Source organism: Rhinoderma darwinii, chromosome 5 (genome assembly GCF_050947455.1).
Source record: "Rhinoderma darwinii isolate aRhiDar2 chromosome 5, aRhiDar2.hap1, whole genome shotgun sequence".
NCBI classification, from domain to species: Eukaryota; Metazoa; Chordata; class Amphibia; order Anura; family Rhinodermatidae; genus Rhinoderma; species Rhinoderma darwinii.
The window spans coordinates 210,866,221-210,886,709 of NC_134691.1; the positions used below are offsets into that span (position 1 = coordinate 210,866,221).

Consider the following 20,489-nt stretch of genomic DNA (forward strand, 5'->3'; position numbering starts at 1 on the left):
CCAGTTACACGCTCCAAATGAACTTGGTGCCTGAATTAAAGACAGCTGTCTTAAATGGTCACCTGTATAAAAGACTCCTGTCCACAGACTCAATTAATCAGTCTAACTAACCTCTACAACATGGCCAAGACCAAAGAGCTTTCTAAGGATGTCAGGGACAAGATCATAGACCTGCACAAGGCTGGAATGGGCTACAAAACCATAAGACGCTGGGTGAGAAGGAGACAACTGTTGGTGCAATAGTAAGAAAATGAGTACTTGTAATGTGTAGATACACTACTATCTCCATCTCTAAGCTGCAGCAGCATGGAGGACATTATACAGCAGTACTGAGTAGTGTAGCTGAGAGTACTGAGCAGTGTAGCTGAGAGAACTGAGTAGTGTTGCTGAGAGTACTGAGTAGTGTAGCTTAGAATCCAGCACTGGGGTGACAGACCTTACCAGCAGCCTGGGTCTCCTCTATCTCTGCTCCTGCTTCCTTCTTCTGCCCCCTCTTGCCCTATCAATAGACTTGTATTGGCAGGCAGTGAAGAGACACCCCTGCCTTTTGCAGCCCGTCAATTCTGCTCTGTAACCAGATATGGACTTTTCTTGACAACAGGGGGTGGATAGCAGATTACAGGAAGAAATACAGGAAGAAATTACAGAATTTGCATGGATAAAACAACAAAATTTTAACATTAAGTAAATTAGATAGTTGATCTATATCAGGTAAACTATAAGATGATCATAAATTGTTTACATTTAAGTCTAGTCTAGTTTATAAGATATCACCATTTTTTATGTTGGTTTTATGGTATATACTGCACTTTAATTTGAAATTAGAAACTGTGATCTGTAGATACATATTTTAAACTTTTTCTGGACTAATACGATGTGTGAACTGAAGGCTTAAATCATTCACATTTAAGGTTTGTATAAAAACCTCCGGTTCAGGCATCATAACATCCCATACAGAAATGATGTAGTTTTGCCATAGCACCACGTTTGCGCCCAGGCTGCGAAGAATGTTAATTTGTTCCTAAAAATCCATGAATAGATTGGCATTGTTGAACACGAACCTGGAACCCATGGCGATACCAGACAACTGACAAAAAAATTATGTACCAAAGCAAAACTAATAGTGTTTATATGGATTCAATGCCTTCAAGGATACATTTTTATCTGCTCTTGTTTGAGTTCTTTATCTTGTTCTAGAAAGAATTTAACAGCTGAAATGTCTTTCTCATGGTTTATGCATGTATAGAGGGAACTAACGTCTAAGGTCCTTAGAACCAAATATGGTTGCCATTTAATTTTTTTTACAATGTTTATTGCCTGTATTATCTTTCACTTAAGTTGGAGTTTGTTTAACATGAGGTTGTAAAAATTTGTCTATAAATTGTGACAAATTGGATGTGATTGATTCGACGACCAAAATTATAGGCCTTTTATTGGGCTTGGTAACCTCTTTATGTATTTTAATGATGCAATAGAACACGGGTAACCGCTGTTGAGTACCTAATATGAATTCATGTTCCGATTTGTGAATATAGTGCTTTATAGGGTCCTATGGAAGTTTAGTATACATTTTATTGCTTGATAATTGCCTGTAATATTCCTTATTTCTTAGATTTCAGTTTTAAATTGGTGTGTTTATATTGGCTAACTGCTTGTGTGTTGTTAATAATAGGATTTTTAATCGATTTTTTTAAACATAGTTGGCGTGAATATTTCTAATTTCCAATTTATAGGTGCCAAACTTATATAATGATTGAATTGGAGCAAGTTTTAGACCTTTATTCATGGTGATTGGAACTCTATCTGATTATTTGGTTGGGCATGAGGTGTAGTAATTACTGTTTTATATAATTACTGTGGAACATTATCTTCACTTGGAATAGTACTCACGTGGAACACTTCCTAGAATATACCACCTACATAGTGGAAATGCCTTGTAATATACATATATAGCAAACCATTGCCATCATTTTCATAGGTGTGTAGCCATGTTAACCCGACCAAAAGGGCACCATGGTGGGTAAATTTAGCAATGCATATTATCACCTGAACGTTGACATATTTAATGTGGATACATAACTTATCTATTTGTATTATTTTGTTACATTTGCATTTATCTGTTTTATGTTATCTAATTTTGTGATATGATAGCCAGTTGTGATCAACTAAATCGGTAAAACCAAAGAGCTGTCAACTTGAATAAGATAAAAGTGTAGTGGACATGCAGAGATTAGGAAATAGTTCTAAAAATAAAATTATTAGTCAGTTGAAATTACAATAAAACACAACCAGGGCAATAATAATAATTATAGTTAAAAAAACAAAAGCTTGATACGCATGAAACATTTGAAGAGGACGCATGAGCATACTGCTTCCATCTGCAGCAAAATGGATAGTAAGATAGCCAAACATGAACCTACTGTAAAAATCAGTTTTAGATCTGAACTGATAAGTCAAATCCCGGAGTTTTCAAGTTCACCTTCAGACACTACCTCCATGACCAGTAAGAAGTTTTTACTAACAGAAAGACATTAAATATGGTGCCTGGACTTAGAGAAACGTAATTGGAACTGCAAACGGTATTGTGTTTAGACTTTAAAAAACATAATTGGACACTACCATAAAATCAATATTGTATAGTCCTGAGACAAAAATAAAACCTTTTGGTCATATACACCACTGAAAAAAGGGAAGCATAGAGAGAAAAGTATGTGTAAAGCCTGCGGTCGCTGACCGCCGGCATTCCCCACTTAGGCCCCATGGACACGACCGTATTTTTCATCCGCAATTACGGACAGTATCTACGAGCCCATTAATTTCTATGGGCTACGGACAAGTTTCTGTATTTTTACGGATGGGTGTCCGTCATTTTTTTGTCCATAATTACGGCACGCACTCCCCATAGAAGTGTATGGGCACTTCAATAACTACGGATGGCGACGGATGTGCATTACAGTAAGTTGCTCAGTACTGTTATTCTCACTAGTGGATACTTCACTGAATATTAATAATGAGGGTGCCAATATTTTTGGAACCACTCTTATTATATATATATATATATATATATATATATATATATATATACACACACATACACACAGAGAAACAGTGATAATAAAAACTATGCAGTTCACCTCTTGATTACTCTGAAAAAAATATCATTCATCGGATGTATAGTTTATCTAATATACTGATTTTCGCTCATTGAAATGAATTTAATAATTGTGGGGTTGGCTATATATTGTGCTTGGCAATATAGCTCAGGCATCGCTAGGTGTTTCTTATAACTGAGTTGGCATTACCATTCACCCCTAATATTGTGCACCTTGATTGGTATGCAGTGTTGTCTTATGGTTATGACCAGTTGGTTATGGAGTATGGCCAAGGTATTCATTAGAAGGACCCTAATCAATCAAAAATGCCATGGCACACAGATATTCTACCCTTTTTTCCAGTTGGGGGGGGGGGGGGATTTCCCTTTTCACCTTACACAAGTCTACAATTGACCCTGTAGACCGCATATATATATATATATATATATATATATATATATATATATATATATATATATATATATAAAATATATATATATTGGTAAAGGATAAGGCCCTGTTTTTTTGCAGGCAGAAAAAATCTGCTTCAGAATTCCTTCAGCAATTTTGAGGCAGATTTTGACCTGCCTGAGTTTTTTAGCACTGATTTTGATGCAGAAACTGCGTCGGAATCAGTGCCAAAAAATGGCCATAATCACACCCATTGATTTTAATGGTAGGCAGAGGCATTTTTTCCCTGGGCAGCTTTGGGCCGCTCACGGGAAAAAAAAGGATATGATTGGGAGTCAGTAAAAAAACAGTGGCGCTCATTTCTGAGTGTTTTTCGCTGAGTTTTTTGTCCGTGGTCCTTGAATGGCCGTGGGTTAAAAGGCTGCAGAAAAATACGTGCAGGCAGTTCAAAATCTGCCTCAAAATTGTTGAAGAAATTCTGAGGCAGATTTTTTCTGCCTGCAAAAAACTCTGTGTGAACAGGGCCTAAGGCTATGTTCACACGGAGTATTTTGGGGGAGGAATATCTGCCTCAAAATTCCGTTTGGAACTTTGAGGCAGATATTCCTCTCCCTGCACGCCGATTTTCGCGGCAATTATCGCGCCGTTTTTCGCCCGTGGCCATTGAGCGAAGCGGGCATAAAACAGCGAGAAATACGCTTTCTCCTGCCTCCCATTGAAGTCAATGGGAGGTCGGAGGCGGAAGCGCCCGAAGATAGGGCATGTCGCTTCTTTTTCCCGCGAGGCAGTTTTACTGCTCGCGGGAAAAAGACGCCGACGCCTCCCATTGAAATCAATGGGAGGCGTTCTCGGGCCGTTTCTGCCGAGTTGCAAAAAACTCGGCAAAATACCCCGTGTGAACATAGCCTAAGTGTTCATTTAATTTCCACCTGTCAGGGGAGCAAAATCACATTTGTGCTGAGGAGGGACCGTCAGGAAAGAATGGTGTGAGACTGACACACCATTTCGGCAGTCTCGTTCGTCCCTCTTCTTATGCCTGCCCACCGCCGAAAACGGGCCCGACCTGAATGCCCAAATCTTGTCTAAGATAGCGTAATGCGCCTGTCATGTATGGTCCGATACCCTTCCCTTTTTAGTTTGGGCCCCAAATCGAGTTACATCGCATGCACTGCCATGGTGTCCCGTTGTGTGCACGCACCAAAATAGGACATCGTTGCGCAAGTAAGGAGGCAGGGTAAACTCAGAAATGCTTGAGGAATGAAAATATGAGTCTTTTCCTACGAAGATGTGACTCTTTTATGCTCATTAGAATAAGGCACGGGCACAAAAAAACGGAATACTAATTTACAGAACCTACTTAGTAAATAATTACAGGTTACATAAAAATGATTAATAGGTGAAATGCTGGTTACAGGTTCCCTTTAATCTACTATAAATGGATTCTCCTACCTTCTCTAACTTTTTTTTTAGCTCGCTGGCTCTGGTAGGTGACAGTTAGTTGAGATGTCCCCTACTGGGGGACACTTGCGTACATTGTTACATAATTAGCACGGATAAAAAATAATATTTGTCAATCAAGTTCATCCTAGGCATGGGAGAAAGTAAAGGGATTATGGGTAAACTTTAGAATTTTGTTTTTCCCTTATTTACCAAGAGAAAGGTAATTAAAAAATAAATAAAAAAAAGTGAGACACTGCCATAAATGGAAACAAAACTGTGCTAGGCTATTCCACAGATTCATAGTTCTTAGGCCGGATTTACACGAGCGTGTGCCTTTTGCGCACGCAAAAAACGTGCGGTTTTGCGTGCGCAAAAGGCACTTAACAGCTCCGTGTGTCAGCCCCGTATGATGCGCGGCTGCTTGATTTTCGCACACCCACCATCATTATGACACTCCGTTTGGATGTTTCTAAACAGAAAAGCATGTGGTGCTTTTCTGTTTACATTCATAGTTTGACAGCTGTTGAACGAATCACGCTCGTCCCATGGAAGTGCTTCCGTGTGGTGTGTGTGATTTTCACACACCCATTGACTTCAATGGGTGCGTGATGCGCGAACAACGCAGAAATATAGGACATGTCGTGAGCTTTACGCAACGGACTCACGCTGCGCAAAAATCACGGACTGTCTATACGGCCCCATAGACTAACATACAGTGAAGTAAATAAGTATTTGATCCCTTGCTGATTTGTACGTTTGCCCACTGTCAAAGACATGAGCAGTCTCGAATTTTTAGGCTAGGTTAATTTTACCAGTGAGAGATAGATTATATATATAAAAAAAAAAAAGAAAATCACATTGTCAAAATTATATAGATTTATTTGCATTGTGCACAGAGAAATAAGTATTTGATCCCTTTGGCAAACAAGACTTAATACTTGGTGGCAAAACCCTTGTTGGCAAGCACAGCAGTCAGACGTTTTTTGTAGTTGATGATGAGGTTTGCACACATGTTAGATGGAATTTTGGCTCACTCCTCTTTGCAGATCATCTGTAAATCATTAAGATTTCGAGGCTGTCGCTTGGCAACTCGGATCTTTAGCTCCCTCCATAAGTTTTCGATGGGATTAAGGTCTAGAGACTGGCTAGGCCACTCCATGACCTTAATGTGCTTCTTTTTGAGCCACTCCTTTGTTGCCTTGGCTGTATGTTTCAGGTCATTGTCGTGCCGGAAGACCCAGCCACGAGCCATTTTTAATGTCCTGGTGGAGGGAAGGAGGTTGTCACTCAGGATTTGACGGTACATGGCTCCATTCATTCTCCCATTGATGCGGTGAAGTAGTCCTGTGCCCTTAGCAGAGAAACGCCCCCAAAACATAATGTTTCCACCTCCATGCTTGACAGTGGGGATGGTGTTCTTTGGGTCATAGGCAGCATTTCTCTTCCTCCAAACACGGCGAGTTGAGTTAAAGCCAAAGAGCTCAATTTTAGTCTCATCTGACCACAGCACCTTCTCCCAATCACTCTCAGAATCATCCAGATGTTCATTTGCAAACTTCAGACGGGCCTGTACATGTGCCTTTTTGAGCAGAGCGACCTTGCGGGCACTGCAGGATTTCAATCCATTACGGCGTAATGTGTTACCAATGGTTTTCTTGGTGACTGTGGTCCCAGCTGCCTTGAGTTCATTAACAAGTTCCCCCCGTGTAGTTTTCGGCTGAGCTCTCACCTTCCTCAGGATTAAGGATACCCCACGAGGTGAGATTTTGCATGGAGCCCCAGATCGATGTCGATTGACAGTCATTTTGTATGTCTTCCACTTTCTTACTATTGCACCAACAGTTGTCTCCTTCTCACCGAGCGTCTTTCTTATGGTTTTGTAGCCCATTCCAGCCTTATGCAGGTCTATGATCTTGTCCCTGACATCCTTAGAAAGCTCTTTGGTCTTGCCCATGTTGTAGAGGTTAGAGTCAGACTGATTAATTGAGTCTGTGGACAGTAGTCTTTTATACAGGTGACCATTTAAGACAGCTGTCTTTAATGCAGGCACCAAGTTGATTTGGAGCGTGTAACTGGTCTGGAGGAGGCTGAACTCTTAATGGTTGGTAGGGGATCAAATACTTATTTCTCTGTGCACAATGCAAATAAATATATATAATTTTGACTATGTGATTTTTTTTTTTTTATATATATATATATATAATCTATCTCTCACTGGTAAAATTAACCTAGCCTAAAAATTCTAGACTGTTCATGTCTTTGACGGTAGGCAAACTTACAAAATCAGCAAGGGATCAAATACTTATTTCCTTCACTGTATATATATATATATATATATATATATATATATATATATATATATATATATGTATATATATATACATATATATATATATATATATATATATATATATATATAATATACACACACACACACACACACACACATATACATACATACATACATACATACATACATACATACATGCACACATACATACATGCATACATACATATTACTGTTTCGTGGGAAAGGCGGTGGCTGCAAAGTGGCACTTCCATGCACACCCCTCTTTAAAATTACATCCCTCCAACAAAAGTACTATTAAGTACAGTGAAGTTTACCGCTCAGACGGCACTGGTAACAGTCCAATATCATTCAGTATGGGCTCTCTCCCAGAAAAATGCAGTGGACAGTCCGCAATCCAATGAGGGTGTGGATGGTAATTCAGACACATAGTGCAACTTCCTTTTTCCATCTATTAGAGACATAAGATCCTTTTCCTACCAGGAGTTCTTTGAATGTGGAGAGAGACGATAAGGAGCTTGGTGGAACTACAAGGATAAGAATTACCATCCACACCCTCATTGGATTGCGGACTGTCCACTGCATTTTTCTGGGAGAGAGCCCATACTGAATGATATTGGACTGTTACCAGTGCCGTCTGAGCGGTAAACTTCACTGTACTTTATATATGTTATTTAGGGTATTTGTTGGATCATACCCAATTTAGTTTTGCCTGTTCCGGTCTGAGAGAGATTTTGTGGGTATTTGAGCCAAGAGAAACCACCATTATAAAAGTACTATTAAATTCTTTTATATAGCAGGTTTGGGGGGTGCTAGTACCTCAGGCACTTTATTGTGGGTAGCAGCAATTTAGCACTGTAAAGAGTTATTCCTATCACAGAGATTAATAGCATATCCACAGGACCGCTGCCATGTGTGCAGCTTTCTCCATTCACTTCCATGGATAAGCTATAGATGTTTGTGATGGGAATGAAACTTTAAAGAGGGAAGCAGGATGGCTGGGGTTTTTTTGTAAAGAGGGAGGATGTGCTTCAAAAGCAAGGAGCCAAAGAAGTCTCGGACGGAAAAAGTTATTATGCGGTGTTGGATCAGTATTGGATTATTACATGTAGACTGCAGAATAATGATACTCTGCAGAGCGCCTATGTGAAACTGGTATCTGACCACTATTTAGTGACATTATGGTGATATTATTTAGTCTCAGTATGGTGGTTATATTGGTCTTTGTATAGTGATTTTTATTTAGTTATAGTATGGTGGTATTATTCAGTCACTATGTGGTGGAAATATTTGTTTATGGGGTGGTGGTATTCACTCCAGGGCCGAACTAAAGTAAAATGGATGGTGCCATGTGCGGTATCATCTGTTAATGGTGTACTGATGTACAAATAATACCTAATTATAAGAACCATATAGTATGGTGCTCAAATAACATTGCAACATAGTTGCCTTAAGAAAAATATTATACAAAACCCTCACTGCCAAAAACTGCAAAACGAATACACTGTACAGTGCTTAAATAGCCTTGCAACACAATGCCTAAATAAATAGCACCATACAGTGACCAAAAAAAAGCTCTGTACATAAAGTAATGCGGCCTACTGCATATTCTTTTTTTAAAAAAAAAAGGTTGCTCTTATGTTAACTTTCACATGGAGCTGGTAAATATGTATGCTCGAGGGGGTCCCCTTTTAAAAGTTTGCTATGGGGCCCATCCCTTTTTTTTTTGCGCCTGCTATATACACCGTTTAGCTACAAAATGAAAGCCACCTGCTTAATATTGTTCAGGTCCCCCTCATGCCACCAAAACAGCTCTGACCCATCGAGGCAAGGACTCCACAAGAACTCTGAAGGTTTTTCTGCGTTATCTGGCAGCATGACGTTAGCATCACATCTTTCAAAGGCAATGTGTTGCCAGAAAAACATGTTTTGTTTTTTTTAATTAAACATTTAGTGTGTGGGTGATTAAACATTGTTCAAATTTTTTTTATTTTTTTCACGAGTCAGGAAATATTATAAATTAATTCTAATTTATAATATTTCCCATTTCTGGTCACTAGATGGAGCTATTCCCAAAATTGCAGCATTGCAAAATTGGGTAAAAAGCCCTCGCTCTAGTGAGCTCTCAGCATCCCCCCCCTCCTTTATCCTGGCTAGTGCCGGGATAAACGAGGGGTTTGAACGGTGTAACCTCCTACACTGTGTGTCGCCATTTTTGGAGCTAACACACAGTGTAGTAGGTTTACATACAGTAGTAAACACACACAAACACGAACATACATTGAAATCTCTTACCTGCTCCTGCCGCTGCGGCTCCCTCCGGCCCGTCCGCTCCGTCTGCTGCCGCTGGTCCAAGTGCACAAGTCCAGAAGCCGCGACCGGAAGTAGTAATATTACTGTCCGGCCGCGACTTCCGGTCCACAGCAAAATGGCGCCGGACGGCGCCAATTTCAAATTGGACTGTGTGGGAGCGGCGCATGCGCAGTTCCCACACAGACGCCGTACACACAAGTGAATGGGACGGGAGCCGTTCGCAGTCCCTATGGGACTGTGGCTGCCGTATTCCATGTCTGTATGTGTCGTTAATCGACACATACAGAAATGGAACAAAAAATGGCAGCCCCCATAGGGAAGAAAAAGTGTAAAAATAAGAAAAAGTAAAACACAAACACACAAATAAATATAAACGTTTTTAATAAGCACTAACATCTTTAACATATAAAAAAATAATTTGTGATGACACTGTTCCTTTAAGTTATGTAAGTTTTGATTGAGATCTGAAGTCAAGTCAACACCTTTAACTATTTGTTCTGTTCCTCAAACCATTCCTGAACAATTTTTGCAGTGTGGCAATGCACTTTATCCTGCTTATAGAGGCTACTGCCATTACGGAATACTGTTGTCATTAAGGAGTGTACTTGGTCTGCCACAATGTTTAGGTAGCTGGTACATGTTTAGGTTTCCCAGCAGAACATTGCCCAGAGCATCATATCGCCTCTACCGGCTTGCCTTTTACCTGTAATGACTATAATTACCTATAATCTATTTCCCGGTTAACTTCAAGAACAAACTGATCACTTGCTGCCTAATATCTCCCAACCCTTGACAGGGGCAATTGTAACGAGATAATCCATGTTATTCACTTCACCTGGAGCATGGAAGTGGGAGATCCTGCCTTGTCCTGTCTATGGCATCATGGGCTAGTGAACTACAAATGCTTTGTTTCAGCCACACTGCACTTGTCCTGTATTTCCAGATATAAATGAATGTTATACTTTCACTATGATTGAATTTGGAGTTCTTCCAGTTTTACTAGCTCTAAGCAACTTTTTGTAAAATGCTAATTTTATTACTGTTCTTGAATTGGCAGAAATTTACAATTTTGCACTCCAACAATAAAAGGTTGTGCATTGCTGCCTTATAGTCTTCTAACAGTTCTTATTCAAAAGATTGGGAAAGTCTATATTAAATATACCAAAGCTTTCCAATAATATGCAGATTTTTTCACATGACATCCATTTCAGTCATACAAAAATCATATTGCCATCAACTCATGTGTGATTATCGCCAGGTCAAGGAACCAGCTACCCATTTTTATCATGTCTTCGTTAAACGGCTATAGCTTTTTTATTTGTTGGGCTAACGGTGTGATGTTTGAAATTTATTTTTTGTGATCAATGCAGGATTCTTTTCTTATCACTTTCATATGCATCATTTTTGCTTTTATAGCATTTTTACGCTAATAGTTTGAAAGAAATCGTAAAGAAATATCCTTTTTTTTTACTTTTTAGCTACTTTTTCTGGTAATAATATAGTGTTATCCTAAGTTCTACTTTTTATTTCTGATAGTGATTGTCTACTGTAAATTATGATATATTACATATCTATTTTAGGGTAATTGACTGAGGGCTAGCATTCCAACAATAATTGGCAGGGGAAGCATTTATTTTTTTTTGGTGGTGTTATTTTCATTTAATTCATTTTTGTTTTGTTTTTTACTTTTATATTTTTTATTATGGCTTGTTCCTCAAGGGTTAGAAAAGACCTTAGGGGGACATTATTATTTTATTTTTTGTTCCAAAAGAACGTTATTAAATTTAGTCATAAAAGGAGTAGCTCAATTGGCTGCAAAGAAACCCCACGCAGGAGGAATGCAGTGGTCAAACAAAGCATCTTGAAACAAAGAAAAGCAGTAAGGTAAATTAAAAACACCGTTAGATGGATGAGCAAGCTGGGACATCAACATTTTAGAGTACTTGAAAAGCAAAGAGTATCAAAATATATAAACATGAGAGGCTTTTCAAGAGCGAGTTATTTGTTGTAAGCCTGGAGAGTTGCTCTGATCTATTTAGGGCTACCAAGTGACCAGGAATTGTTTCACATTGTCAGTTTGGAGAGCAGAAGTCTTAGGGTATGTTCACACGGCAGCCTCCGTTACGGCTGAAATTACAGAGGCATTTTCAGGAGAAAACAGCTCCGGAATTTCAGACGTAATGGCAAGTGCAGGCGCTTTTCGCTGCGTCCATTACGGACGTAATTGGAGCTGTTTTTCCATGGAGTAAATGGAAAACGGCTCCAATTACATCTCAAGAAGTGACATGCACTTCTTTGACGCGGGCGTCTTTTTTACGCGCCGTCTTTTGACAGCGGCGCGTAAAAAAAATGACCGTCGGCACAGTACATCGTAAAACCCATTCAAATGAAGTGCCGACGCTTTGGAGCTGTATTTTCGGACGTAATTCAGCGTATAAACGCCCGAATTACGTCCGTAAATAGGGTGTGTGAACCCAGCCTTATCAAATACCATCATTTTATTAATTCTCTCCTTAATTAAATTGAAAGACAGACGCTGTGATTTCTAGCTTGACGCTATTTGTATCCTAGCTGCCATGCACATAAACTTGGAAAGCTTGTGTTAAACCTCAGGGTCTATCTCCCAGGAGAAAAGCAACCGGGGATTTAGGCCAGGTTCACACACGTAATTTTTATGCGGTTTTTGACTCCGCTTTTTTTAGTCAAACACAGGAGTAAACTCAAAAGAAAGAAGATTCATCAGTCTTTTGGCAACCCTGGAAACAGAGTGCTGAAGCAGGTATGTTTGATGAATACAGGAAATAACTAAATATGTATGGTGAAGAACTTTTATAGAAGTTTCAGCCAAGCTAACTTGATGACTACCCTTAGGAGCAGTTGAGCAACAATGTTGCCATCGAGGGAGGGATAGAGTCACCCCCCAAATCTTGTTGCCAGCGAAGTATAAATCGTAATTTATATTAGGGGAGGGGCATAAAAAAATAGAATATCACATGGATATAGTCCCAAGTGGAAATGGATAACTACGGCATATAAATTCAAACTGGGAACAATTAGATATTTCTAGCGCCTTAGGAAGTAGGCGCTAGAGATAGAGGTAAAAAAGTTGAAAACTTGAACTGTACGGAAAAGTAGGGGATGGAGTAAAATTGTTCTGATACTGCTCGCTACTCATCATTTTATAAAAAGAGGCAAATTTCACCAAGGACAGTCAAGTCCTGTCTAATCCACCATTGAGAAGGAACAGGATACATACTAGGCTGAAAAGCAGTGTTTTTAAATACTGGGGTAAGGGGTTACCCTGTAATATAAATCTAAAACTCTGCCATAGGATGAGCGAGTGAAGGGGATTAATAGGGGAAAGGAATTTTTTAAAGTCGGTGGGAGGGGAAAGACATTCCACATAAGAGTCACTAGGGAGTTAAACAATAATAGTTCATTTTAATCTGAACCCAAAGGGAAGCCAGAGCCGGATTCCAACTACCGTTAGCTGAGCAATTTGAGCTGCTTTGTAGTAACAAAGTAGATGCGGAACTGAGAGGCCTCCTAATCGTTTATAATAGTACATTCGTTTATTTTGGATCTGGGGCGACTATGGTCCAAAATATGCCGATTAATTTGGGATTAAAAATAAACTATATCGGGGCATCGCCTGGACGTGTATTGCTGAAGACGCGGGACTGACTAGCTCCTGGAAACGCTGAAAGCTTAAAACGGCACAACTAAACCTAAAAACATGAAAGACTCGGTGGAGTTCGGTCCCCTGGTACTCCAGAACATCCAGCGCTGAGTCGGTCCACCTTTGGAGGAGATTTTGCCGTGTTCCGAGCAGTCCTGGGAGTTGCGGCCTCTGGGTGCCCTTTGCCTCCTGTGTCGCAGTTGAGGCTTTGCGGTGGAGCAATCCTTCTCAGACGGCACTGAGCGGCGGCGGATGTGGAGGTGAGAGGAGTTCAAGCAGGTCACTGTTACGTCCATGGCCGGGGATTGCCGTTCTGACTCACCCCCTGACGATCCCGGCCATGCTCGCCTCTCTGCTCGGCGTCCTCCTCCCTCTGGCAGTCGTGGGCGCTGTCTTCCGGGTCCTCGCGCCGTTCCCCGCAGGGCGCGCGCGCCCGCGCGTGCACGGTCTTAAAGGGCCAGTACGCGTCCAGCTGCCTGTAATCAGGTATTAGCCCAAATGGCTGCTGGACTATAAAAGGAGCTCTGCCCACTGGTTCCTTGCCTGAGTGTTGTTGTATTCGCTAGTCTGTCTTGTTAAAGGTCTCCCAGTGTTTTCCAGTTCCCAGTAATGCCCGTTCCTGCTGCCTGTACCCTGTATCCCGTACTACCGTTACCAGCTGTAAAAGCCATAGTCGTGTCTTCCGCCGCATCCGCGGCATCACCTGCTGTTGTAAAAGCCAAGTCGTGTCTTCCGCCGCATCCGCGGCGTCACCTGCTGTGAAAGCCAAGTCGTGTCTTCCGCCGCATCCGCGGCATCACCTGCTGTGAAAGCCAAGTCGTGTCTTCCGCCGCATCCGCGGCGTCACCTGCTGTGAAAGCCAAGTCATGATCCTGCCACTGTTTACTATTGCCTCAGGTACCCGTTTTGAACTATAGACATTGTTTTGTACCTAGTTGGCCAGCTGCTACCCCGCTACGCGGTACGGCCCAGTGGGTCCACACCCCGCCTCGTGACAGTACACTCAGGCCTGGCCCGCTGGCCAGGATCTGCAAGCGCGACAGGATCAACTCATTGTGGCAGTAGACTCCATGGCGCAGCATCTTGGTGCACTAGTTTCTTCCGTCATCGCTCCTAGTGAAACTCCTCCGACCAACCCTCCAGCTACACCTCCTGGCAGCTCCAGTTCGGACTCTCGGTTCTCGCTGCCATTGCCACCACGGTTTCATGGAGATGCAAGTTCGTGCAGGGGGTTCCTAAACCAATGCCAAATCCATTTCACTCTGCACGCCCAAGTATTTTCTTCGGACAGAGCCAGGATCGCCTTTATTGTATCCCTACTCGCCAGCAAGGCCCTGGCGTGGGCGAATCCAATCTGGGAACGACAGGGACCCGTGACCAGAGACTTCCTGGGGTTTATGCGGTTGTTCCGTTCCGTATTTGAGGAGCCTGAACGAGCCTCATCGGCTGCTACCGCTATTTTTAACCTGCGTCAGGAGGACGTCTCCGTGGGCGAATACTCCATCCAGTTCCGGACCCTGGCAGGAGAATTGTCTTGGAATAATGAGGCCTTGGTAGCATCCTTCTGGCATGGCCTATCGCCTGAGATCAAAGACGAACTGGCTGCTCGAGATCTCCCAGCTGCCCTGGATGATCTGATGCAGCTGGCTAGCCGCGTGGACATAAGGCTCAGAGAGAGATCCCAAGAGATTCTTCAGGAGAGACGGCTTTCTAGACTGGCGCCCAACTTCCAGCAACCCCTCTTGCCCTGTTCTTCTGCTGCGCCCGAGGTCCTGATGCAGGTGGATCGGCTTAAACTGTCTGATCAGGAGAAACAGCGCAGGCGCACCTCTGGACTCTGTCTGTATTGCGGCCTCGCTGGCCATGTCGTGCGTCTGTGTCCCCAGAGGCCTAAGAAACCCCAATGTCTGGGATTGGTTGGAGAGACAACCCTGGGCGCTACTGCACTTGATAGAGAATTTTCGTCCAAGCTGTTCATTCCTGTGACCATTGTCGCTGGCGGGAGACCTCATCCAGTCTCTGCCTACCTGGACTCTGGCTCCGCAGCCAATTTCATCTGTCAAGACCTTGTGGATCTCCTTCAGTTGCCCACTGTTTTGCTGGAGAGACCAGTAGATGGACTGCCTTTGCCTGACCCAGTATTGTCTGTGACCAAGCCGTTGAGACTCCAGGTGGGAGCTCTTCATTCCGAGCTGATCTCTCTGTATGTCCTGTCCAAGGCCGTCAACCCCGTGCTGCTGGGCTTGCCTTGGCTCCGTCTTCACGCCCCAGTCCTGAATTGGAACTCTGGAGAGGTTCTTCAGTGGGGTCCCAAGTGTCTAGACCGCTGTCTGGGTCATGTCCTTCCATCCCAGCCTTCTTCGCCTCAATCTTTGTCTGGGCTACCTCCTTGTTACTCTCAGTTCGCTGATGTCTTCGACAAAAAGGAGGCAGAGATATTGCCACCACATCGAGAATACGACTGTCCTATCGACTTGGTTCCTGACTCTTCTCCTCCTCGCGGTAGAGTATACCCTCTTTCCTTGCCAGAGACACAGTCTATGTCGGCCTACATTAAAGAGAATCTAGAGAGGGGCTTCATACGAAAGTCTTCATCCCCGGCCGGAGCCGGGTTTTTCTTTGTCAAAAAGAAGGATGGATCCCTTCGACCCTGCATTGACTACCGGGGTCTCAATCAGATCACGGTGAAGAACAGGTACCCCTTGCCGTTGATTTCTGAGCTCTTTGACCGTATACGGGGGGCGAAAAATTTTTCCAAGCTTGACCTGCGGGGGGCCTACAATCTAATCCGGATCCGTCAGGGAGACGAATGGAAGACCGCCTTTAACACACGTGATGGACACTACGAATATTTGGTCATGCCTTTCGGCCTGTGTAATGCTCCCGCAGTATTTCAAGAATTTGTGAATGACATATTTCGTGACCTTCTCTATGTCTGTGTTGTGGTGTACCTCGATGATATGTTGATTTTTTCCCCAGATCTTGTGACTCATCAGGGCCATGTCCGCCAGGTGTTGCTTAGATTAAGAGAGAATCATCTCTACGCCAAGTTGGAGAAGTGTGTGTTCCAAGAAAAGTCTCTTCCCTTCCTGGGCTACATTATCTCTGATCAGGGTCTCAAGATGGATCCTGAGAAGGTCAAGGCTGTCCTGGAGTGGCCACGTCCCCAAGGCTTAAGGGCCATACAACGCTTCCTGGGATTCGCCAACTTCTACAGACTATTCATCCCCAACTTCTCTTCTCTGACAGCTCCCATCTCCACCCTTACTAAAAAGGGATGAATGCCAAAGTATGGACTCCAGAGGCGGAGATCGCATTCGAAACCTTAAAGAAAGCCTTCACGTCTGCCTCCATTCTGCACCATCCTGATGTGTCTCTGCAGTTTTCGTTAGAGGTGGACGCCTCCTCTATTGGTGCCGGGGCTCTATTGTACCAGAGGGGTTCGAAAGGCAAGTCGATGGTATGTGGTTACTACTCCAAGCTGTTTTCTTCTGCAGAGCGCAACTACTCGATTGGGGACCGGCAGTTACTGGCCATCAAGATGGCTCTGCAGGAATGGAGACACCTACTGGAAGGCGCAGCTCATCCTATCCTGGTCTTCACGGACCACAAGAACTTGACCTATCTACAGACGGCTCAACGACTGAATCCTCGTCAAGCCAGATGGTCATTGTTTTTTGCACGGTTCCAGTTCGAACTCCACTACCGACCTGCCGATAAGAATGTGAGGGCCGATGCCTTGTCTAGGTCTTTTGAAACAGAGGACACTGTGGAGCCCCCACAGAATATTATCGATCCCTCCTGCATCTACCCTGTCAACCCTCTGCAGGTTAGAGGCATTCCCCCAGGAAAAACTTTTGTACGGCTGGCAGACAGAGGAAGAATCCTTCGCTGGGGTCACTGTTCCAAGCTGGCAGGACATGCGGGTGTCCGTAAGACCCGAGACCTGATTGCCCGTCAGTTCTGGTGGCCCACGCTGCCCAAAGACGTCATAGACTTCGTCTCCTCCTGTACGGTGTGTGCAGCCAACAAGGGTTCTCACTCCAGACCAGCCGGTTTGCTCCAACCACTGCCGGTGCCCGAGATCCCCTGGCGGCATATTGCTATGGATTTTGTTACGGATCTGCCTCCCTCTGCAGGATGCAGTGTGATCTGGGTAGTGGTGGATCGTTTTTCAAAGATGGCTCATTTTGTTCCCCTGACTGGCCTGCCTTCTGCCGCTCAACTGGCTGACCTCTTCATGCAACACATCTTCCGTCTGCATGGATTACCTCTGCATATTGTCTCAGATCGAGGGGTCCAGTTCACCGCTAAGTTCTGGAGAGCACTCTGTGGCCTACTCGGGGTAAAGTTGGACTTCTCCTCAGCTTATCACCCTCAGTCCAATGGGCAAGTTGAGAGGATTAATCAAATTATGGAGAACTACCTACGGCACTTTGTTTCCAGAAGACATGATGACTGGGTGCAGCTGCTTCCGTGGGCGGAGTTCTCTTATAATAACCATACCAGTGAGTCCACCACTTCCAGTCCGTTCTTTATAGTCTATGGCCAACATCCTCGAATACCCCTGCCCGGCTCTACTATGTCTCAGGTGCCCGCAGCCGATTCTACCTTCAAGAACTTTCTGCAAATATGGCAGCAGAAGAGAAAGGCAGACACTAGAAGACGAGAACCTCCCCAGTTTCTTCCAGGTACAAAGGTCTGGCTGTCTTCCAGGAATATCCGGCTGAGGGTACCATCTTGCAAGTTTGCCCCCAGGTTCCTTGGACCCTTCGAGATTCTGCTGAAGATCAATCCTGTGTCGTACAAGCTTCGACTGCCTCCTACCCTCAAGATCCCTAATTCCTTCCACGTCTCCTTGCTAAAACCCGTGGTTCTAAACCGCTACTCCAGGACTTCTAGTTCCGCAGTGGCTCCTGGCAGTTCATCCGGAACTTTTGAAGTGAGGGAGATCCTGGCCAAAAGAAAGTAGGAGGCAGGACATTTTACTTGGTGGATTGGAGGGGATTTGGTCCAGAGGAGAGGTCTTGGGAGCCAGAGGAGAATATCGATGCCCCGGTCCTCGTGAAGAAATGTATTTCCCGCTCTGGTCCCAAGAAGAGGGGGCGTAAGAGGGGGGATACTGTTACGTCCATGGCCGGGGATCGCCGTTCTGACTCACCCCCTGACGATCCCGGTCATAGACGCCTCTCTGCTCGGCGTCCTCCTCCCTCTGGCAGTCGCCGGCGCTGTCTTCTGGGTCCTCGCGACGTTCCCCGCAGGGCGCGCGCGCCCGCGCGTGCATGGTCTTAAAGGGCCAGTACGCGTCCAGCTGCCTGTAATCAGGTATTAGCCCAAATGGCTGCTGGACTATAAAAGGAGCTCTGCCCACTGGTTCCTTGCCTGAGTGTTGTTGTATTCCCTAGTCTGTCTTGCTAAAGGTCCCCCAGTGTTTTCCAGTTCCCAGTGTTGCCCGTTCCTGCTGCCTGTACCCTGTATCCCGTACTACCGTTACCAGCTGTAAAAGCCAAGTCGTGCCTTCCGCCGCATCCGCGGCATCACCTGCTGTTGTAAAAGCCAAGTCGTGTCTTCCGCCGCATACGCGGCGTCACCTGCTGTGAAAGCCAAGTCGTGTCTTCCGCCGCATCCGCGGCATCACCTGCTGTGAAAGCCAAGTCGTGTCTTCCGCCGCATCCGCGGCATCACCTGCTGTGAAAGCCAAGTCGTGTCTTCCGCCGCATACGCGGCGTCACCTGCTGTGAAAGCCAAGTCGTGATCCTGCCACTGTCTACTATTGCCTCAGGTACCCGTTTTGAACTATAGACATTGTTTTGTACCTAGTTGGCCAGCTGCTACCCCGCTACGCGGTACGGCCCAGTGGGTCCACACCCCGCCTCGTGACAGTCACACTGCAGCATATCCTTGCCGGAGCAGGGGTAATCTCACATACAGAAGCCCGTGTCCCCTTCCAGCTCCTTTATCACTGCCATAACTGCTGAGGCGGGAAGATAAGGCGGGACCCTCCGCCATCTTAGATCATATACGGACTCCAGTACACAGCACTATAAGAATCAAAGGTGCATACTGGGTGGCTGCCCACAAACTTTTTATTCTTTGGCACTCTTTTGCAAGACATTTGCAGATTATACACATAAAGGGGGCCGAAGAACAAGGGGAGAGGATGGAAAAAAATAAATAAAAAAACACTTTTGCTGCAGTACGCACTGCACATTCTTATAGGGATACACATACTCCCTCTGCACATCTTCCTGTTGCAACAGGATGGGTGGTACGTCAAAAAGAGATACTAAAGCTAGGCCGGCAAAGCTTACTGAATTTTTTGCTAACTCTCCTTCACAGCAAATGGAGGTTTGCAGACGCATATCGCTCCCTCCCTCCTCTCCTTCTCACTCGTCAAGAGCTGAATCGGTAGATAACGACATGAGTGATAGACTGGAATCCTTGCCTGTTACAGAGGATGTGATAAAAAAAAATTACTGAATTCCTTACGAGACTCTCTCCAATCTGATATGAGACAAGTAATTGGAGACTTAAAAGCTGATATTCTATCTATTGCATCATGCACGGAGCATACTGAACATAAACTGGAGGTCTTTGCAAAATCACATAATTCACTTATAGATGCCAACTCAAACATAGAGGAAGAAGTAGGACGAATAAAAGTAAATAAAACAAATAAAGTTCTGGATCTGGAAGACAGGTCGAGGAGGAATAACGTGAGGATTAGAGGTATCCCTGAATCAATTGCGCCGGATCAGTTGTTTCAATATCTCACGGATTTAATGGCTATAATGCTGCCTCAAAAATCTACTTTAGATCTGACGATTGACAGAATTCACAGGATTCCTAAGACAAGATTTATAGTGTCTCATCTACCTAGAGACACGATCGCTCGTATAATTTTTTTTTCATGCTAAGGATGAATTCCTGAAATCTCCGAAATCTTCTCAGGATCTTCCAGAAAGATTTAAAGACATTGCAATTTATCCAGATCTCTCTGCTGCAACTATGCTGTGACGCAAAGAATACGTAACTCTGACCAAGATATTGAGGGAAAAATGCATCCTCTATAAATTGGGCTTCCCTGTTAAGCGCATAATTAACAAAAATGGTGCTCAGCATGTTTGCTTGTCCCCGGATGCTGCAAAGGAATTATTACGCTCTCGGGGTTTGCTTCCTTCTCCAACTAGCCCTCCTCGTTATCACGAGAAACGTCTGGAGATTGTTACCCCACTCTGGTCTGAAA

General features: G+C 43.9%; 1 protein-coding gene across 1 annotated transcript in view; it reads right to left on the bottom strand.

Moving 5' to 3' along the window:
* The window catches only part of ADCY2 (adenylate cyclase 2), an 831,331-nt gene that overhangs the window by 637,042 nt on the left and 173,800 nt on the right, over positions 1-20,489 (bottom strand). The window lies entirely within an intron of this gene.